The sequence below is a fragment of the Vicugna pacos genome, unplaced genomic scaffold (genome assembly GCF_048564905.1).
Source record: "Vicugna pacos unplaced genomic scaffold, VicPac4 scaffold_20, whole genome shotgun sequence".
NCBI lineage: Eukaryota > Metazoa > Chordata > Mammalia > Artiodactyla > Camelidae > Vicugna > Vicugna pacos.
In genome coordinates this window covers 48920906-48946432 of record NW_027328741.1, presented here as the reverse complement: position 1 = coordinate 48946432, position 25527 = coordinate 48920906, and positions in this window count along the sequence as shown.

Sequence of the window (25527 nt, the reverse complement as noted above, 5' to 3'; positions counted from 1 at the left end):
TTCATCCACCAAAGAAGGCATATATTACACTTTGAAATATTTACTCTGACTTCATAAGTTTTTTGTATCACCAGGTTCTAAAATCGGACATTTGGCAGTAGAAAACACTCTTTGAGCGAATTCTCACCAATACACATGTAATTTAAATTGTTTACATAACCATGGCATTCCGTATTCCGAACATGTTTCATGCATCACGGATTCCTCAAACATGCATTTCTGAGCTGTGAACATGCGCATGACAGATGTTTCAACCACCAAACAAGTTACTTATGCACTTTGAAATAGTTCCTTGGACTTCGTTGATTCTCCTATCACCAGTTTCAAGAATCACACTTTGATCCCAGAAAAACCCTCTTGGAGCGAATTCTACCCTAGAGATTTGTAATTTGAATACATTCCTTCAACATGATATTCCGTGTTCCGTACATGTTACATGCATGACGGATTCGACATAAATGCATTCCTGAGTTGTGAGCATGTGGATTACTGATTTTTCATCCTCTGTAAAAGGAATAATTTAATATAGACTCGTGTGCACATTTTCACCAGCTTTCCATAACACAAGTTTCGAATTCGTTCATTTTTCACAGAAGAATACTTCTGGAGTGTATTCAACCTAATAGATATATAATTTACATGAATTCCATCAACATGGCATTCCGGGTTCCGTACATGATCCATGCATGACGGATTCGAGAAACATGCGTTTCTGAGTTGTGAGCATGTGGATTAGTGAACTTTCATCCACCAAAGAAGGCATATATTACACTTTGAAATATTTACTCTGACTTCATAAGTTTTTTGTATCACCAGGTTCTAAAATCGGACATTTGGCAGTAGAAAACACTCTTTGAGCGAATTCTCACCAATACACATTTAATTTACATTGTTTACATAACCATGGCATTCCGTATTCCGAACATGTTTCATGCATCACGGATTCCTCAAACATGCACTTCTGAGCTGTGAACATGCGCATGACAGATATTTCAACCACCAAACAAGTTACTTATGCACTTTGAAATAGTTCCTTGGACTTCGTTGCTTCTCCTATCACCAGTTTCAAGAATCACACTTTGATCCCAGAAAAACCCTCTTGGAGCGAATTCTACCCTAGAGATATGTAATTTGAATAGATTCCTTCAACATGATATTCCGTGTTCCGTACATGTTACATGCATGACGGATTCGACATACATGCATTCCTGAGTTGTGACCATGTGTATTACTGATTTTTCATCCTCTATAAAAGGAATAATTTCATATAGACTCGTGTACACATTTTCACAAGCTTTCCGTAACACAAGTTTCGAATTCGTTCATTTTTCACAGAAGAATACTTCTGGAGTGTATTCAACCTAATAGATATATAATTTACATGAATTCCATCAACATGGCATTTCGGGTTCCGTACATGATCCATGCATGACGGATTCGAGAAACATGCGTTTCTGAGTTGTGAGCATGTGGATTAGTGAACTTTCATCCACCAAAGAAGGCATATATTACACTTTGAAATATTTACTCTGACTTCATAAGTTTTTTGTATCACCAGGTTCTAAAATCGGACATTTGGCAGTAGAAAACACTCTTTGAGCGAATTCTCACCAATACACATGTAATTTAAATTGTTTACATAACCATGGCATTCCGTATTCCGAACATGTTTCATGCATCACGGATTCCTCAAACATGCATTTCTGAGCTGTGAACATGCGCATGACAGATGTTTCAACCACCAAACAAGTTACTTATGCACTTTGAAATAGTTCCTTGGACTTCGTTGCTTCTCCTATCACCAGTTTCAAGAATCACACTTTGATCCCAGGAAAACCCTCTTGGAGCGAATTCTACCCTAGAGATATGTAATTTGAATAGATTCCTTCAACATGATATTCCGTGTTCCGTACATGTTACATGCATGACGGATTCGACATACATGCATTCCTGAGTTGTGGGCATGTGGATTACAGATTTTTCATCCTCTATAAAAGGAATAATTTCATATAGACTCGTGTAAACATTTTCACAAGCTTTCCCTAACACAAGATTCGAATTCGTTTATTTTTCACAGAAGAATACTTCTGGAGTGTATTCAACCTAATAGATATATAATTTACATGAATTCCATCACCATGGCATTCCGGGTTCCGTACATGATACATGCATGACGGATTCGAGAAACATGCGTTTCTGAGTTGTGAGCATGTGGATTAGTGAACTTTCATCCACCAAAGAAGGCGTATATTACACTTTGAAATATTTACTCTGACTTCATAAGTTTTTTGTATCACCAGGTTCTAAAATCGGACATTTGGCAGTGGAAAACACTCTTTGAGCGAATTCTCACCAATACACATGTAATTTACATTGTTTACATAACCATGGCATTCCGTATTCCGAACATGTTTCATGCATCACGGATTCCTCAAACATGCATTTCTGAGCTGTGAACATGCGCATGACAGATATTTCAACCACCAAACAAGTTATTTATGCACTTTGAAATAGTTCCTTGGACTTCGTTGCTTCTCCTATCACCAGTTTCAAGAATCACACTTTGATCCCAGAAAAACCCTCTTGGAGCGAATTCTACCCTAGAGATATGTAATTTGAATAGATTCCTTCAACATGATATTCCGTGTTCCGTACATGTAACATGCATGACGGATTCGACATACATGCATTCCTGAGTTGTGACCATGTCTATTACTGATTTTTCATCCTCTATAAAAGGAATAATTTCATATAGACTCGTGTACACATTTTCACAAGCTTTCCGTAACACAAGTTTCGAATTCGTTCATTTTTCACAGAAGAATACTTCTGGAGTGTATTCAACCTAATAGATATATAATTTACATGAATTCCATCAACATGGCATTCCGGGTTCCGTACATGATCCATGCATGACGGATTCGAGAAACATGCGTTTCTGAGTTGTGAGCATGTGGATTAGTGAACTTTCATCCACCAAAGAAGGCATATATTACACTTTGAAATATTTACTCTGACTTCATAAGTTTTTTGTATCACCAGGTTCTAAAATCGGACATTTGGCAGTAGAAAACACTCTTTGAGCGAATTCTCACCAATACACATGTAATTTACATTGTTTACATAACCATGGCATTCCGTATTCCGAACATGTTTCATGTATCACGGATTCCTCAAACATGCATTTTGAGCTGTGAACATGCGCATGACAGATTTTTCAACCACCAAACAAGTTACTTATGCACTTTGAAATAGTTCCTTGGACTTCGTTGCTTCTCCTATCACCAGTTTCAAGAATCACACTTTGATCCCAGGAAAACCCTCTTGGAGCGAATTCTACCCTAGAGATATGTAATTTGAATAGATTCCTTCAACATGATATTCCGTGATCCGTACATGTTACATGCATGACGGATTCGACATACATGCATTCCTGAGTTGTGGGCATGTGGATTACAGATTTTTCATCCTCTATAAAAGGAATAATTTCATATAGACTCGTGTACACATTTTCACAAGCTTTCCCTAACACAAGATTCGAATTCGTTTATTTTTCACAGAAGAATACTTCTGGAGTGTATTCAACCTAATAGATATATAATTTACATGAATTCCATCACCATGGCATTCCGGGTTCCGTACATGATACATGCATGACGGATTCGAGAAACATGCGTTTCTGAGTTGTGATCAAGTGGATTAGTGAACTTTCATCCACCAAAGAAGGCGTATATTACACTTTGAAATATTTACTCTGACTTCATAAGTTTTTTGTATCACCAGGTTCTAAAATCGGACATTTGGCAGTAGAAAACACTCTTTGAGCGAATTCTCACCAATACACATGTAATTTACATTGTTTACATAACCATGGCATTCCGTATTCCGAACATGTTTCATGCATCACGGATTCCTCAAACATGCATTTCTGAGCTGTGAACATGCGCATGACAGATATTTCAACCACCAAACAAGTTATTTATGCACTTTGAAATAGATCCTTGGACTTCGTTGCTTCTCCTATCACCAGTTTCAAGAATCACACTTTGATCCCAGAAAAACCCTCTTGGAGCGAATTCTACCCTAGAGATATGTAATTTGAATAGATTCCTTCAACATGATATTCCGTGTTCCGTACATGTAACATGCATGACGGATTCGACATACATGCATTCCTGAGTTGTAACCATGTCTATTACTGATTTTTCATCCTCTATAAAAGGAATAATTTCATATAGACACGTGTACACATTTTCACAAGCTTTCCGTAACACAAGTTTCGAATTCGTTCATTTTTCACAGAAGAATACTTCTGGAGTGTATTCAACCTAATAGATATATAATTTACATGAATTCCATCAACATGGCATTCCAGGTTCCGTACATGATCCATGCATGACGGATTCGAGAAACATGCGTTTCTGAGTTGTGAGCATGTGGATTAGTGAACTTTCATCCACCAAAGAAGGCATATATTACACTTTGAAATATTTACACTGACTTCATAAGTTTTTTGTATCACCAGGTTCTAAAATCGGACATTTGGCAGTAGAAAACACTCTTTGAGCGAATTCTCACCAATACACATGTAATTTAAATTGTTTACATAACCATGGCATTCCGTATTCCGAACATGTTTCATGCATCACGGATTCCTCAAACATGCATTTCTGAGCTGTGAACATGCGCATGACAGATGTTTCAACCACCAAACAAGTTACTTATGCACTTTGAAATAGTTCCTTGGACTTCGTTGCTTCTCCTATCACCAGTTTCAAGAATCACACTTTGATCCCAGAAAAACCCTCTTGGAGCGAATTCTACCCTAGAGATTTGTAATTTGAATACATTCCTTCAACATGATATTCCGTGTTCCGTACATGTTACATGCATGACGGATTCGACATACATGCATTCCTGAGTTGTGAGCATGTGGATTACTGATTTTTCATCCTCTGTAAAAGGAATAATTTAATATAGACTCGTGTGCACATTTTCACCAGCTTTCCCTAACACAAGTTTCGAATTCGTTCATTTTTCACAGAAGAATACTTCTGGAGTGTATTCAACCTAATAGATATATAATTTACATGAATTCCATCAACATGGCATTCTGGGTTCCGTACATGATACATGCATGACGGATTAGAGAAACATGCGTTTCTGAGTTGTGAGCATGTGGATTAGTGAACTTTCATCCACCAAAGAAGGCATATATTACCCTTTGAAATATTTACACTGACTTCATAAGTTTTTTGTATCACCAGGTTCTAAAATCGGACATTTGGCAGTGGAAAACACTCTTTGAGCGAATTCTCACCAATACACATGTAATTTACATTGTTTACATAACCATGGCATTCCGTATTCCGAACATGTTTCATGTATCACGGATTCCTCAAACATGCATTTCTGAGCTGTGAACATGCGCATGACAGATTTTTCAACCACCAAACAAGTTACTTATGCACTTTGAAATAGTTCCTTGGACTTCGTTGCTTCTCCTATCACCAGTTTCAAGAATCACACTTTGATCCCAGGAAAACCCTCTTGGAGGGAATTCTACCCTAGAGATATGTAATTTGAATAGTTTCCTTCAACATGATATTCCGTGTTCCGTACATGTTACATGCATGACGGATTCGACATACATGCATTCCTGAGTTGTGGGCATGTGGATTACAGATTTTTCATCCTCTATAAAAGGAATAATTTCATATAGACTCGTGTACACATTTTCACAAGCTTTCCCTAACACAAGATTCGAATTCGTTTATTTTTCACAGAAGAATACTTCTGGAGTGTGTTCAACCTAATAGATATATAATTTACATGAATTCCATCACCATGGCATTCCGGGTTCCGTACATGATACATGCATGACGGATTCGAGAAACATGCGTTTCTGAGTTGTGATCAAGTGGATTAGTGAACTTTCATCCACCAAAGAAGGCGTATATTACACTTTGAAATATTTACTCTGACTTCATAAGTTTTTTGTATCACCAGGTTCTAAAATCGGACATTTGGCAGTAGAAAACACTCTTTGAGCGAATTCTCACCAATACACATGTAATTTACATTGTTTACATAACCATGGCATTCCGTATTCCGAACATGTTTCATGCATCACGGATTCCTCAAACATGCATTTCTGAGCTGTGAACATGCGCATGACAGATATTTCAACCACCAAACAAGTTATTTATGCACTTTGAAATAGTTCCTTGGACTTCGTTGCTTCTCCTATCACCAGTTTCAAGAATCACACTTTGATCCCAGAAAAACCCTCTTGGAGCGAATTCTACCCTAGAGATATGTAATTTGAATAGATTCCTTCAACATGATATTCCGTGTTCCGTACATGTAACATGCATGACGGATTCGACATACATGCATTCCTGAGTTGTAACCATGTCTATTACTGATTTTTCATCCTCTATAAAAGGAATAATTTCATATAGACACGTGTACACATTTTCACAAGCTTTCCCTAACACAAGATTCGAATTCGTTTATTTTTCACAGAAGAATACTTCTGGAGTGTATTCAACCTAATAGATATATAATTTACATGAATTCCATCACCATGGCATTCCGGGTTCCGTACATGATACATGCATGACGGATTCGAGAAACATGCGTTTCTGAGTTGTGAGCAAGTGGATTAGTGAACTTTCATCCACCAAAGAAGGTGTATATTACACTTTGAAATATTTACTCTGACTTCATAAGTTTTTTGTATCACCAGGTTCTAAAATCGGACATTTGGCAGTAGAAAACACTCTTTGAGCGAATTCTCACCAATACACATGTAATTTACATTGTTTACATAACCATGGCATTCCGTATTCCGAACATGTTTCATGCATCACGGATTCCTCAAACATGCATTTCTGAGCTGTGAACATGCGCATGACAGATGTTTCAACCACCAAACAAGTTACTTATGCACTTTGAAATAGTTCCTTGGACTTCGTTGCTTCTCCTATCACCAGTTTCAAGAATCACACTTTGATCCCAGAAAAACCCTCTTGGAGCGAATTCTACCCTAGAGATTTGTAATTTGAATACATTCCTTCAACATGATATTCCGTGTTCCGTACATGTTACATGCATGACGGATTCGACATACATGCATTCCTGAGTTGTGAGCATGTGGATTACTGATTTTTCATCCTCTGTAAAAGGAATAATTTAATATAGACTCGTGTGCACATTTTCACCAGCTTTCCATAACACAAGTTTCGAATTCGTTCATTTTTCACAGAAGAATACTTCTGGAGTGTATTCAACCTAATAGATATATAATTTACATGAATTCCATCAACATGGCATTCCGGGTTCCGTACATGATACATGCATGACGGATTCGAGAAACATGCGTTTCTGAGTTGTGAGCATGTGGATTAGTGAACTTTCATCCACCAAAGAAGGCATATATTACACTTTGAATTATTTACACTGACTTCATAAGTTTTTTGTATCACCAGGTTCTAAAATCGGACATTTGGCAGTGGAAAACACTCTTTGAGCGAATTCTCACCAATACACATGTAATTTACATTGTTTACATAACCATGGCATTCCGTATTCCGAACATGTTTCATACATCACGGATTCTTCAAACATGCATTTCTGAGCTGTGAACATGCGCATGACAGATTTTTCAACCACCAAACAAGTTACTTATGCACTTTGAAATAGTTCCTTGGACTTCGTTGCTTCTCCTATCACCAGTTTCAAGAATCACACTTTGATCCCAGGAAAACCCTCTTGGAGCGAATTCTACCCTAGAGATATGTAATTTGAATTGATTCCTTCAACATGATATTCCGTGTTCCGTACATGTTACATGCATGACGGATTCAACATACATGCATTCCTGAGTTGTGAGCATGTGGATTACAGATTTTTCATCCTCTATAAAAGGAATAATTTCATATAGACTCGTGTACACATTTTCACAAGCTTTCCCTAACACAAGATTCGAATTCGTTTATTTTCACAGAAGAATACTTCTGGAGTGTATTCAACCTAATAGATATATAATTTACATGAATTCCATCAACATGGCATTCCGGGTTCCGTACATGATACATGCATGACGGATTCGAGAAACATGCGTTTCTGAGTTGTGAGCATGTGGATTAGTGAACTTTCATCCACCAAAGAAGGCATATATTACACTTTGAAATATTTACACTGACTTCATAAGTTTTTTGTATCACCAGGTTCTAAAACCGGACATTTGGCAGTAGAAAACACTCTTTGAGCGAATTCTCACCAATACACATGTAATTTACATTGTTTACATAACCATGGCATTCCGTATTCCGAACATGTTTCATGCATCGCGGATTCCTCAAACATGCATTTCTGAGCAGTGAACATGCGCATGACAGATGTTTCAACCACCAAACAAGTTACTTATGCACTTTGAAATAGTTCCTTGGACTTCGTTGCTTCTCCTATCACCAGTTTCAAGAATCACACTTTGATCCCAGAAAAACCCTCTTGGAGCGAATTCTACCCTAGAGATATGTAATTTGAATACATTCCTTCAACATGATATTCCGTGTTCCGTACAAGTTACATGCATGACGGATTCGACATACATGAATTCCTGAGTTGTGAGCATGTGGATTACTGATTTTTCGTCCTCTGTAAAAGGAATAATTTAATATAGACTCGTGTACACATTTTCACCAGCTTTTCATAACACAAGTTTCGAATTCGTTCATTTTTCACAGAAGAATACTTCTGGAGTGTATTCAACCTAATAGATATATAATTTACATGAATTCCATCAACATGGCATTCCGGGTTCCGTACATGATACATGCATGACGGATTCGAGAAACATGCGTTTCTGAGTTGTGAGCATGTGGATTAGTGAACTTTCATCCACCAAAGAAGGCATATATTACACTTTGAAATATTTACACTGACTTCATAAGTTTTTTGTATCACCAGGTTCTAAAATCGGACATTTGGCAGTGGAAAACACTCTTTGAGCGAATTCTCACCAATACACATGTAATTTACATTGTTTACATAATCATGGCATTCCGTATTCCGAACATGTTTCATGCATCACGGATTCCTCAAACATGCATTTCTGAGCTGTGAACATGCGCATGACAGATTTTTCAACCACCAAACAAGTTACTTATGCACTTTGAAATAGTTCCTTGGACTTCGTTGCTTCTCCTATCACCAGTTTCAAGAATCACACTTTGATCCCAGGAAAACCCTCTTGGAGTGAATTCTACCCTAGAGATATGTAATTTGAATAGATTCCTTCAACATGATATTCCGTGTTCCGTACATGTTACATGCATGACGGATTCGACATACATGCATTCCTGAGTTGTGGGCATGTGGATTACAGATTTTTCATCCTCTATAAAAGGAATAATTTCATATAGACTCGTGTACACATTTTCACAAGCTTTCCCTAACACAAGATTCGAATTCGTTTATTTTTCACAGAAGAATACTTCTGGAGTGTATTCAACCTAATAGATATATAATTTACATGAATTCCATCACCATGGCATTCCGGGTTCCGTACATGATACATGCATGACGGATTCGAGAAACATGCGTTTCTGAGTTGTGAGCATGTGGATTAGTGAACTTTCATCCACCAAAGAAGGCATATATTACACTTTGAAATATTTACACTGACTTCATAAGTTTTTTGTATCACCAGGTTCTAAAATCGGACATTTGGCAGTGGAAAACACTCTTTGAGCGAATTCTCACCAATACACATGTAATTTACATTGTTTACATAACCATGGCATTCCGTATTCCGAACATGTTTCATACATCACGGATTCTTCAAACATGCATTTCTGAGCTGTGAACATGTGCATGACAGATTTTTCAACCACCAAACAAGTTACTTATGCACTTTGAAATAGTTCCTTGGACTTCGTTGCTTCTCCTATCACCAGTTTCAAGAATCACACTTTGATCCCAGGAAAACCCTCTTGGAGCGAATTCTACCCTAGAGATATGTAATTTGAATAGATTCCTTCAACATAATATTCCGTGTTCCGTACATGTTACATGCATGACGGATTCAACATACATGCATTCCTGAGTTGTGAGCATGTGGATTACAGATTTTTCATCCTCTATAAAAGGAATAATTTCATATAGACTCGTGTACACATTTTCACAAGCTTTCCCTAACACAAGATTCGAATTCGTTTATTTTCACAGAAGAATACTTCTGGAGTGTATTCAACCTAATAGATATATAATTTACATGAATTCCATCAACATGGCATTCCGGGTTCCGTACATGATACATGCATGACGGATTCGAGAAACATGCGTTTCTGAGTTGTGAGCATGTGGATTAGTGAACTTTCATCCACCAAAGAAGGCATATATTACACTTTGAAATATTTACACTGACTTCATAAGTTTTTTGTATCACCAGGTTCTAAAACCGGACATTTGGCAGTAGAAAACACTCTTTGAGCGAATTCTCACCAATACACATGTAATTTACATTGTTTACATAACCATGGCATTCCGTATTCCGAACATGTTTCATGCATCACGGATTCCTCAAACATGCATTTCTGAGCTGTGAACATGCGCATGACAGATTTTTCAACCACCAAACAAGTTACTTATGCACTTTGAAATAGTTCCTTGGACTTCGTTGCTTCTCCTATCACCAGTTTCAAGAATCACACTTTGATCCCAGGAAAACCCTCTTGGAGCGAATTCTACCCTAGAGATATGTAATTTGAATAGATTCCTTCAACATGATATTCCGTGTTCCGTACATGTTACATGCATGACGGATTCGACATACATGCATTCCTGAGTTGTGAGCATGTGGATTACAGATTTTTCATCCTCTATAAAAGGAATAATTTCATATAGACTCGTGTACACATTTTCACAAACTTTCCGTAACACAAGTTTCGAATTCGTTCATTTTTCACAGAAGAATATTTCTGGAGTGTATTCAACCTAATAGATATATAATTTACATGAATTCCATCAACATGGCATTCCGGGTTCCGTACATGATCCATGCATGACGGATTCGAGAAACATGCGTTTCTGAGTTGTGAGCATGTGGATTAGTGAACTTTCATCCACCAAAGAAGGCATATATTACACTTTGAAATATTTACTCTGACTTCATAAGTTTTTTGTATCACCAGGTTCTAAAATCGGACATTTGGCAGTAGAAAACACTCTTTGAGCGAATTCTCACCAATACACATGTAATTTACATTGTTTACGTAACCATGGCATTCCGTATTCCGAACATGTTTCATGCATCACGGATTCCTCAAACATGCATTTCTGAGCTGTGAACATGCGCATGACAGATGTTTCAACCACCAAACAAGTTACTTATGCACTTTGAAATAGTTCCTTGGACTTCGTTGCTTCTCCTATCACCAGTTTCAAGAATCACACTTTGATCCCAGAAAAACCCTCTTGGAGCGAATTCTACCCTAGAGATATGTAATTTGAATACATTCCTTCAACATGATATTCCGTGTTCCGTACATGTTACATGCATGACGGATTCGACATACATGCATTCCTGAGTTGTGAGCATGTGGATTACTGATTTTTCATCCTCTGTAAAAGGAATAATTTAATATAGACTCGTGTGCACATTTTCACCAGCTTTCCCTAACACAAGTTTCGAATTCGTTCATTTTTCACAGAAGAATACTTCTGGAGTGTATTCAACCTAATAGATATATAATTTACATGAATTCCATCAACATGGCATTCTGGGTTCCGTACATGATACATGCATGACGGATTAGAGAAACATGCGTTTCTGAGTTGTGAGCATGTGGATTAGTGAACTTTCATCCACCAAAGAAGGCATATATTACACTTTGAAATATTTACACTGACTTCATAAGTTTTTTGTATCACCAGGTTCTAAAATCGGACATTTGGCAGTGGAAAACACTCTTTGAGCGAATTCTCACCAATACACATGTAATTTACATTGTTTACATAACCATGGCATTCCGTATTCCGAACATGTTTCATGTATCACGGATTCCTCAAACATGCATTTCTGAGCTGTGAACATGCGCATGACAGATTTTTCAACCACCAAACAAGTTACTTATGCACTTTGAAATAGTTCCTTGGACTTCGTTGCTTCTCCTATCACCAGTTTCAAGAATCACACTTTGATCCCAGGAAAACCCTCTTGGAGGGAATTCTACCCTAGAGATATGTAATTTGAATAGTTTCCTTCAACATTATATTCCGTGTTCCGTACATGTTACATGCATGACGGATTCGACATACATGCATTCCTGAGTTGTGGGCATGTGGATTACAGATTTTTCATCCTCTATAAAAGGAATAATTTCATATAGACTCGTGTACACATTTTCACAAGCTTTCCCTAACACAAGATTCGAATTCGTTTATTTTTCACAGAAGAATACTTCTGGAGTGTGTTCAACCTAATAGATATATAATTTACATGAATTCCATCACCATGGCATTCCGGGTTCCGTACATGATCCATGCATGACGGATTCGAGAAACATGCGTTTCTGAGTTGTGAGCATGTGGATTAGTGAACTTTCATCCACCAAAGAAGGCGTATATTACACTTTGAAATATTTACTCTGACTTCATAAGTTTTTTGTATCACCAGGTTCTAAAATCGGACATTTGGCAGTAGAAAACACTCTTTGAGCGAATTCTCACCAATACACATATAATTTACATTGTTTACATAACCATGGCATTCCGTATTCCGAACATGTTTCATGCATCACGGATTCCTCAAACATGCATTTCTGAGCTGTGAACATGCGCATGACAGATGTTTCAACCACCAAACAAGTTACTTATGCACTTTGAAATAGTTCCTTGGACTTCGTTGCTTCTCCTATCACCAGTTTCAAGAATCACACTTTGATCCCAGAAAAACCCTCTTGGAGCGAATTCTACCCTAGAGATATGTAATTTGAGTAGATTCCTTCAACATTATATTCCGTGTTCTGTACATGTTACATGCATGACGGATTCGACAAACCTGCATTCCTGAGTTGTGAGCATGTGGATTACTGATTTTTCATCCTCTATAAAAGGAATAATTTCATATAGACTCGTGTACACATTTTCACAAGCTTTCCCTAACACAAGTTTCGAATTCGTTCATTTTTCACAGAAGAATACTTCTGGAGTGTATTCAACCTAATAGATATATAATTTACATGAATTCCATCAACATGGCATTCCGGGTTCCGTACATGATCCATGCATGACGGATTCGAGAAACATGCGTTTCTGAGTTGTGAGCATGTGGATTAGTGAACTTTCATCCACCAAAGAAGGCATATATTACACTTTGAAATATTTACTCTGACTTCATAAGTTTTTTGTATCACCAGGTTCTAAAATCGGACATTTGGCAGTAGAAAACACTCTTTGAGCGAATTCTCACCAATACACATGTAATTTACATTGTTTACATAACCATGGCATTCCGTATTCCGAACATGTTTCATGTATCACGGATTCCTCAAACATGCATTTTGAGCTGTGAACATGCGCATGACAGATTTTTCAACCACCAAACAAGTTACTTATGCACTTTGAAATAGTTCCTTGGACTTCGTTGCTTCTCCTATCACCAGTTTCAAGAATCACACTTTGATCCCAGGAAAACCCTCTTGGAGCGAATTCTACCCTAGAGATATGTAATTTGAATAGATTCCTTCAACATGATATTCCGTGATCCGTACATGTTACATGCATGACGGATTCGACATACATGCATTCCTGAGTTGTGGGCATGTGGATTACAGATTTTTCATCCTCTATAAAAGGAATAATTTCATATAGACTCGTGTACACATTTTCACAAGCTTTCCCTAACACAAGATTCGAATTCGTTTATTTTTCACAGAAGAATACTTCTGGAGTGTATTCAACCTAATAGATATATAATTTACATGAATTCCATCACCATGGCATTCCGGGTTCCGTACATGATACATGCATGACGGATTCGAGAAACATGCGTTTCTGAGTTGTGAGCAAGTGGATTAGTGAACTTTCATCCACCAAAGAAGGTGTATATTACACTTTGAAATATTTACTCTGACTTCATAAGTTTTTTGTATCACCAGGTTCTAAAATCGGACATTTGGCAGTAGAAAACACTGTTTGAGCGAATTCTCACCAATACACATGTAATTTACATTGTTTACATAACCATGGCATTCCGTATTCTGAACATGTTTCATGCATCATGGATTCCTCAAACATGCATTTCTGAGCTGTGAACATGCGCATGACAGATGTTTCAACCACCAAACAAGTTACTTATGCACTTTGAAATAGTTCCTTGGACTTCGTTGCTTCTCCTATCACCAGTTTCAAGAATCACACTTTGATCCCAGAAAAACCCTCTTGGAGCGAATTCTACCCTAGAGATTTGTAATTTGAATACATTCCTTCAACATGATATTCCGTGTTCCGTACATGTTACATGCATGACGGATTCGACATACATGCATTCCTGAGTTGTGAGCATGTGGATTACTGATTTTTCATCCTCTGTAAAAGGAATAATTTAATATAGACTCGTGTGCACATTTTCACCAGCTTTCCATAACACAAGTTTCGAATTCGTTCATTTTTCACAGAAGAATACTTCTGGAGTGTATTCAACCTAATAGATATATAATTTACATGAATTCCATCAACATGGCATTCCGGGTTCCGTACATGATTCATGCATGACGGATTCGAGAAACATGCGTTTCTGAGTTGTGAGCATGTGGATTAGTGAACTTTCATCCACCAAAGAAGGCATATATTACACTTTGAATTATTTACACTGACTTCATAAGTTTTTTGTATCACCAGGTTCTAAAATCGGACATTTGGCAGTGGAAAACACTCTTTGAGCGAATTCTCACCAATACACATGTAATTTACATTGTTTACATAACCATGGCATTCCGTATTCCGAACATGTTTCATACATCACGGATTCTTCAAACATGCATTTCTGAGCTGTGAACATGCGCATGACAGATTTTTCAACCACCAAACAAGTTACTTATGCACTTTGAAATAGTTCCTTGGACTTCGTTGCTTCTCCTATCACCAGTTTCAAGAATCACACTTTGATCCCAGGAAAACCCTCTTGGAGCGAATTCTACCCTAGAGATATGTAATTTGAATAGATTCCTTCAACATGATATTCCGTGTTCCGTACATGTTACATGCATGACGGATTCAACATACATGCATTCCTGAGTTGTGAGCATGTGGATTACAGATTTTTCATCCTCTATAAAAGGAATAATTTCATATAGACTCGTGTACACATTTTCACAAGCTTTCCCTAACACAAGATTCGAATTCGTTTATTTTCACAGAAGAATACTTCTGGAGTGTATTCAACCTAATAGATATATAATTTACATGAATTCCATCAACATGGCATTCCGGGTTCCGTACATGATACATGCATGACGGATTCGAGAAACATGCGTTTCTGAGTTGTGAGCATGTGGATTAGTGAACTTTCATCCACCAAAGAAGGCATATATTACACTTTGAAATATTTACACTGACTTCATAAGTTTTTTGTATCACCAGGTTCTAAAATCGGACATTTGGCAGTAGAAAACACTCTTTGAGCGAATTCTCACCAATACACATGTAATTTACATTGTTTACATAACCATGGCATTCCGTATTCCGAACATGTTTCATGCATCGCGGATTCCTCAAACATGCATTTCTGAGCAGTGAACATGCGCATGACAGATGTTTCAACCACCAAACAAGTTACTTATGCACTTTGAAATAGTTCCTTGGACTTCGTTGCTTCTCCTATCACCAGTTTCAAGAATCACACTTTGATCCCAGAAAAACCCTCTTGGAGCGAATTCTACCCTAGAGATATGTAATTTGAATACATTCCTTCAACATGATATTCCGTGTTCCGTACAAGTTACATGCATGACGGATTCGACATACATGCATTCCTGAGTTGTGAGCATGTGGATTACTGATTTTTCGTCCTCTGTAAAAGGAATAATTTAATATAGACTCGTGTACACATTTTCACCAGCTTTTCATAACACAAGTTTCGAATTCGTTCATTTTTCACAGAAGAATACTTCTGGAGTGTATTCAACCTAATAGATATATAATTTACATGAATTCCATCAACATGGCATTCTGGGTTCCGTACATGATACATGCATGACGGATTCGAGAAACATGCGTTTCTGAGTTGTGAGCATGTGGATTAGTGAACTTTCATCCACCAAAGAAGGCATATATTACACTTTGAAATATTTACACTGACTTCATAAGTTTTTTGTATCACCAGGTTCTAAAATCGGACATTTGGCAGTGGAAAACACTCTTTGAGCGAATTCTCACCAATACACATGTAATTTACATTGTTTACATAATCATGGCATTCCGTATTCCGAACATGTTTCATGCATCACGGATTCCTCAAACATGCATTTCTGAGCTGTGAACATGCGCATGACAGATTTTTCAACCACCAAACAAGTTACTTATGCACTTTGAAATAGTTCCTTGGACTTCGTTGCTTCTCCTATCACCAGTTTCAAGAATCACAATTTGATCCCAGAAAAACCCTCTTGGAGCGAATTCTACCCTAGAGATATGTAATTTGAATACATTCCTTCAACATGATATTCCGTGTTCCGTACATGTTACATGCATGACGGATTCGACATACATGCATTCCTGAGTTGTGAGCATGTGGATTACTGATTTTTCATCCTCTGTAAAAGGAATATTTTAATATAGACTCGTGTGCACATTTTCACCAGCTTTCCCTAACACAAGTTTCGAATTCGTTCATTTTTCACAGAAGAATACTTCTGGAGTGTATTCAACCTAATAGATATATAATTTACATGAATTCCATCAACATGGCATTCCGGGTTCCGTACATGATACATGCATGACGGATTCGAGAAACATGCGTTTCTGAGTTGTGAGCATGTGGATTAGTGAACTTTCATCCACCAAAGAAGGCATATATTACACTTTGAAATATTTACACTGACTTCATAAATTTTTTGTATCACCAGGTTCTAAAATCGGACATTTGGCAGTGGAAAACACTCTTTGAGCGAATTCTCACCAATACACATGTAATTTACATTGTTTACATAACCATGGCATTCCGTATTCCGAACATGTTTCATGTATCACGGATTCCTCAAACATGCATTTCTGAGCTGTGAACATGCGCATGACAGATTTTTCAACCACCAAACAAGTTACTTATGCACTTTGAAATAGTTCCTTGGACTTCGTTGCTTCTCCTATCACCAGTTTCAAGAATCACACTTTGATCCCAGGAAAACCCTCTTGGAGCGAATTCTACCCTAGAGATATGTAATTTGAATAGATTCCTTCAACATGATATTCCGTGTTCCGTACATGTTACATGCATGACGGATTCAACATACATGCATTCCTGAGTTGTGAGCATGTGGATTACAGATTTTTCATCCTCTATAAAAGGAATAATTTCATATAGACTCGTGTACACATTTTCACAAGCTTTCCCTAACACAAGATTCGAATTCGTTTATTTTCACAGAAGAATACTTCTGGAGTGTATTCAACCTAATAGATATATAATTTACATGAATTCCATCAACATGGCATTCCGGGTTCCGTACATGATACATGCATGACGGATTCGAGAAACATGCGTTTCTGAGTTGTGAGCATGTGGATTAGTGAACTTTCATCCACCAAAGAAGGCATATATTACACTTTGAAATATTTACATTGACTTCATAAGTTTTTTGTATCACCAGGTTCTAAAACCGGACATTTGGCAGTAGAAAACACTCTTTGAGCGAATTCTCACCAATACACATGTAATTTACATTGTTTACATAACCATGGCATTCCGTATTCCGAACATGTTTCATGCATCGCGGATTCCTCAAACATGCATTTCTGAGCAGTGAACATGCGCATGACAGATGTTTCAACCACCAAACAAGTTACTTATGCACTTTGAAATAGTTCCTTGGACTTCGTTGCTTCTCCTATCACCAGTTTCAAGAATCACACTTTGATCCCAGAAAAACCCTCTTGGAGCGAATTCTACCCTAGAGATATGTAATTTGAATACATTCCTTCAAGATGATATTCCGTGTTCCGTACAAGTTACATGCATGACGGATTCGACATACATGCATTCCTGAGTTGTGAGCATGTGGATTACTGATTTTTCATCCTCTGTAAAAAGAATAATTTAATATAGACTCGTGTACACATTTTCACCAGCTTTTCATAACACAAGTTTCGAATTCGTTCATTTTTCACAGAAGAATACTTCTGGAGTGTATTCAACCTAATAGATATATAATTTACATGAATTCCATCAACATGGCATTCCGGGTTCCGTACATGATACATGCATGATGGATTCGAGAAACATGCGTTTCTGAGTTGTGAGCATGTGGATTAGTGAACTTTCATCCACCAAAGAAGGCATATATTACACATTGAAATATTTACACTGACTTCATAAGTTTTTTGTATCACCAGGTTCTAAAATCGGACATTTGGCAGTGGAAAACACTCTTTGAGCGAATTCTCACCAATACACATGTAATTTACATTGTTTACATAATCATGGCATTCCGTATTCCGAACATGTTTCATGCATCACGGATTCCTCAAACATGCATTTCTGAGCTGTGAACATGCGCATGACAGATTTTTCAACCACCAAACAAGTTACTTATGCACTTTGAAATAGATCCTTGGACTTCGTTGCTTCTCCTATCACCAGTTTCAAGAATCACACTTTGATCCCAGGAAAACCCTCTTGGAGTGAATTCTACCCTAGAGATATGTAATTTGAATAGATTCCTTCAACATGATATTCCGTGTTCCGTACATGTTACATGCATGACGGATTCGACATACATGCATTCCTGAGTTGTGAGCATGTGGATTACAGATTTTTCATCCTCTATAAAAGGAATAATTTCATATAGACTCGTGTAAACATTTTCACAAACTTTCCGTAACACAAGTTTCGAATTCGTTCATTTTTCACAGAAGAATATTTCTGGAGTGTATTCAACCTAATAGATATATAATTTACATGAATTCCATCAACATGGCATTCCGGGTTCCGTACATGATCCATGCATGACGGATTCGAGAAACATGCGTTTCTGAGTTGTGAGCATGTGGATTAGTGAACTTTCATCCACCAAAGAAGGCATATATTACACTTTGAAATATTTACTCTGACTTCATAAGTTTTTTGTATCACCAGGTTCTAAAATCGGACATTTGGCAGTAGAAAACACTCTTTGAGCGAATTCTCACCAATACACATGTAATTTACATTGTTTACAAAACCATGGCATTCCGTATTCCGAACATGTTTCATGCATCACGGATTCCTCAAACATGCATTTCTGAGCTGTGAACATGCGCATGACAGATGTTTCAACCACCAAACAAGTTACTTATGCACTTTGAAATAGTTCCTTGGACTTCGTTGCTTCTCCTATCACCAGTTTCAAGAATCACACTTTGATCCCAGAAAAACCCTCTTGGAGCGAATTCTACCCTAGAGATATGTAATTTGAATACATTCCTTCAAGATGATATTCCGTGTTCCGTACAAGTTACATGCATGACGGATTCGACATACATGCATTCCTGAGTTGTGAGCATGTGGATTACTGATTTTTCATCCTCTGTAAAAAGAATAATTTAATATAGACTCGTGTACACATTTTCACCAGCTTTTCATAACACAAGTTTCGAATTCGTTCATTTTTCACAGAAGAATACTTCTGGAGTGTATTCAACCTAATAGATATATAATTTACATGAATTCCATCAACATGGCATTCCGGGTTCCGTACATGATACATGCATGATGGATTCGAGAAACATGCGTTTCTGAGTTGTGAGCATGTGGATTAGTGAACTTTCATCCACCAAAGAAGGCATATATTACACATTGAAATATTTACACTGACTTCATAAGTTTTTTGTATCACCAGGTTCTAAAATCGGACATTTGGCAGTGGAAAACACTCTTTGAGCGAATTCTCACCAATACACATGTAATTTACATTGTTTACATAATCATGGCATTCCGTATTCCGAACATGTTTCATGCATCACGGATTCCTCAAACATGCATTTCTGAGCTGTGAACATGCGCATGACAGATTTTTCAACCACCAAACAAGTTACTTATGCACTTTGAAATAGATCCTTGGACTTCGTTGCTTCTCCTATCACCAGTTTCAAGAATCACACTTTGATCCCAGGAAAACCCTCTTGGAGTGAATTCTACCCTAGAGATATGTAATTTGAATAGATTCCTTCAACATGATATTCCGTGTTCCGTACATGTTACATGCATGACGGATTCGACATACATGCATTCCTGAGTTGTGAGCATGTGGATTACAGATTTTTCATCCTCTATAAAAGGAATAATTTCATATAGACTCGTGTAAACATTTTCACAAACTTTCCGTAACACAAGTTTCGAATTCGTTCATTTTTCACAGAAGAATATTTCTGGAGTGTATTCAACCTAATAGATATATAATTTACATGAATTCCATCAACATGGCATTCCGGGTTCCGTACATGATCCATGCATGACGGATTCGAGAAACATGCGTTTCTGAGTTGTGAGCATGTGGATTAGTGAACTTTCATCCACCAAAGAAGGCATATATTACACTTTGAAATATTTACTCTGACTTCATAAGTTTTTTGTATCACCAGGTTCTAAAATCGGACATTTGGCAGTAGAAAACACTCTTTGAGCGAATTCTCACCAATACACATGTAATTTACATTGTTTACAAAACCATGGCATTCCGTATTCCGAACATGTTTCATGCATCACGGATTCCTCAAACATGCATTTCTGAGCTGTGAACATGCGCATGACAGATGTTTCAACCACCAAACAAGTTACTTATGCACTTTGAAATAGTTCCTTGGACTTCGTTGCTTCTCCTATCACCAGTTTCAAGAATCACACTTTGATCCCAGAAAAACCCTCTTGGAGCGAATTCTACCCTAGAGATTTGTAATTTGAATACATTCCTTCAACATGATATTCCGTGTTCCGTACATGTTACATGCATGACGGATTCGACATACATGCATTCCTGAGTTGTGAGCATGTGGATTACTGATTTTTCATCCTCTGTAAAAGGAATAATTTAATATACACTCGTGTGCACATTTTCACCAGCTTTCCATAACACAAGTTTCGAATTCGTTCATTTTTCACAGAAGAATACTTCTGGAGTGTATTCAACCTAATAGATATATAATTTACATGAATTCCATCAACATGGCATTCCGGGTTCCGTACATGATACATGCATGACGGATTCGAGAAACATGCGTTTCTGAGTTGTGAGCATGTGGATTAGTGAACTTTCATCCACCAAAGAAGGCATATATTACACTTTGAAATATTTACACTGACTTCATAAGTTTTTTGTATCACCAGGTTCTAAAATCGGACATTTGGCAGTGGAAAACACTCTTTGAGCGAATTCTCACCAATACACATGTAATTTACATTGTTTACATAACCATGGCATTCCGTATTCCGAACATGTTTCATACATCACGGATTCTTCAAACATGCATTTCTGAGCTGTGAACATGCGCATGACAGATTTTTCAACCACCAAACAAGTTACTTATGCACTTTGAAATAGTTCCTTGGACTTCGTTGCTTCTCCTATCACCAGTTTCAAGAATCACACTTTGATCCCAGGAAAACCCTCTTGGAGCGAATTCTACCCTAGAGATATGTAATTTGAATAGATTCCTTCAACATGATATTCCGTGTTCCGTACATGTTACATGCATGACGGATTCAACATACATGCATTCCTGAGTTGTGAGCATGTGGATTACAGATTTTTCATCCTCTATAAAAGGAATAATTTCATATAGACTCGTGTACACATTTTCAGAAGCTTTCCCTAACACAAGATTCGAATTCGTTTATTTTTCACAGAAGAATACTTCTGGAGTGTATTCAACCTAATAGATATATAATTTACATGAATTCCATCACCATGGCATTCCGGGTTCCGTACATGATACATGCATGACGGATTCGAGAAACATGCGTTTCTGAGTTGTGAGCAAGTGGATTAGTGAACTTTCATCCACCAAAGAAGGTGTATATTACACTTTGAAATATTTACTCTGACTTCATAAGTTTTTTGTATCACCAGGTTCTAAAATCGGACATTTGGCAGTAGAAAACACTCTTTGAGCGAATTCTCACCAATACACATGTAATTTACATTGTTTACATAACCATGGCATTCCGTATTCCGAACATGTTTCATGCATCACGGATTCCTCAAACATGCATTTCTGAGCTGTGAACATGCGCATGACAGATGTTTCAACCACCAAACAAGTTACTTATGCACTTTGAAATAGTTCCTTGGACTTCGTTGCTTCTCCTATCACCAGTTTCAAGAATCACACTTTGATCCCAGAAAAACCCTCTTGGAGCGAATTCTACCCTAGAGATTTGTAATTTGAATACATTCCTTCAACATGATATTCCGTGTTCCGTACATGTTACATGCATGACGGATTCGACATACATGCATTCCTGAGTTGTGAGCATGTGGATTACTGATTTTTCATCCTCTGTAAAAGGAATAATTTAATATAGACTCGTGTGCACATTTTCACCAGCTTTCCATAACACAAGTTTCGAATTCGTTCATTTTTCACAGAAGAATACTTCTGGAGTGTATTCAACCTAATAGATATATAATTTACATGAATTCCATCAACATGGCATTCCGGGTTCCGTACATGATACATGCATGACGGATTCGAGAAACATGCGTTTCTGAGTTGTGAGCATGTGGATTAGTGAACTTTCATCCACCAAAGAAGGCATATATTACACTTTGAAATATTTACACTGACTTCATAAGTTTTTTGTATCACCAGGTTCTAAAATCGGACATTTGGCAGTGGAAAACACTCTTTGAGCGAATTCTCACCAATACACATGTAATTTACATTGTTTACATAACCATGGCATTCCGTATTCCGAACATGTTTCATACATCACGGATTCTTCAAACATGCATTTCTGAGCTGTGAACATGCGCATGACAGATTTTTCAACCACCAAACAAGTTACTTATGCACTTTGAAATAGTTCCTTGGACTTCGTTGCTTCTCCTATCACCAGTTTCAAGAATCACACTTTGATCCCAGGAAAACCCTCTTGGAGCGAATTCTACCCTAGAGATATGTAATTTGAATAGATTCCTTCAACATGATATTCCGTGTTCCGTACATGTTACATGCATGACGGATTCAACATACATGCATTCCTGAGTTGTGAGCATGTGGATTACAGATTTTTCATCCTCTATAAAAGGAATAATTTCATATAGACTCGTGTACACATTTTCACAAGCTTTCCCTAACACAAGATTCGAATTCGTTTATTTTCACAGAAGAATACTTCTGGAGTGTATTCAACCTAATAGATATATAATTTACATGAATTCCATCAACATGGCATTCCGGGTTCCGTACATGATACATGCATGACGGATTCGAGAAACATGCGTTTCTGAGTTGTGAGCATGTGGATTAGTGAACTTTCATCCACCAAAGAAGGCATATATTACACTTTGAAATATTTACACTGACTTCATAAGTTTTTTGTATCACCAGGTTCTAAAACCGGACATTTGGCAGTAGAAAACACTCTTTGAGCGAATTCTCACCAATACACATGTAATTTACATTGTTTACATAACCATGGCATTCCGTATTCCGAACATGTTTCATGCATCACGGATTCCTCAAACATGCATTTCTGAGCTGTGAACATGCGCATGACAGATTTTTCAACCACCAAACAAGTTACTTATGCACTTTGAAATAGTTCCTTGGACTTCGTTGCTTCTCCTATCACCAGTTTCAAGAATCACACTTTGATCCCAGGAAAACCCTCTTGGAGCGAATTCTACCCTAGAGATATGTAATTTGAATAGATTCCTTCAACATGATATTCCGTGTTCCGTACATGTTACATGCATGACGGATTCGACATACATGCATTCCTGAGTTGTGAGCATGTGGATTACAGATTTTTCATCCTCTATAAAAGGAATAATTTCATATAGACTCGTGTACACATTTTCACAAACTTTCCGTAACACAAGTTTCGAATTCGTTCATTTTTCACAGAAGAATATTTCTGGAGTGTATTCAACCTAATAGATATATAATTTACATGAATTCCATCAACATGGCATTCCGGGTTCCGTACATGATCCATGCATGACGGATTCGAGAAACATGCGTTTCTGAGTTGTGAGCATGTGGATTAGTGAACTTTCATCCACCAAAGAAGGCATATATTACACTTTGAAATATTTACTCTGACTTCATAAGTTTTTTGTATCACCAGGTTCTAAAATCGGACATTTGGCAGTAGAAAACACTCTTTGAGCGAATTCTCACCAATACACATGTAATTTACATTGTTTACGTAACCATGGCATTCCGTATTCCGAACATGTTTCATGCATCACGGATTCCTCAAACATGCATTTCTGAGCTGTGAACATGCGCATGACAGATGTTTCAACCACCAAACAAGTTACTTATGCACTTTGAAATAGTTCCTTGGACTTCGTTGCTTCTCCTATCACCAGTTTCAAGAATCACACTTTGATCCCAGAAAAACCCTCTTGGAGCGAATTCTACCCTAGAGATATGTAATTTGAATACATTCCTTCAACATGATATTCCGTGTTCCGTACATGTTACATGCATGACGGATTCGACATACATGCATTCCTGAGTTGTGAGCATGTGGATTACTGATTTTTCATCCTCTGTAAAAGGAATAATTTAATATAGACTCGTGTGCACATTTTCACCAGCTTTCCCTAACACAAGTTTCGAATTCGTTCATTTTTCACAGAAGAATACTTCTGGAGTGTATTCAACCTAATAGATATATAATTTACATGAATTCCATCAACATGGCATTCTGGGTTCCGTACATGATACATGCATGACGGATTAGAGAAACATGCGTTTCTGAGTTGTGAGCATGTGGATTAGTGAACTTTCATCCACCAAAGAAGGCATATATTACACTTTGAAATATTTACACTGACTTCATAAGTTTTTTGTATCACCAGGTTCTAAAATCGGACATTTGGCAGTGGAAAACACTCTTTGAGCGAATTCTCACCAATACACATGTAATTTACATTGTTTACATAACCATGGCATTCCGTATTCCGAACATGTTTCATACATCACGGATTCTTCAAACATGCATTTCTGAGCTGTGAACATGCGCATGACAGATTTTTCAACCACCAAACAAGTTACTTATGCACTTTGAAATAGTTCCTTGGACTTCGTTGC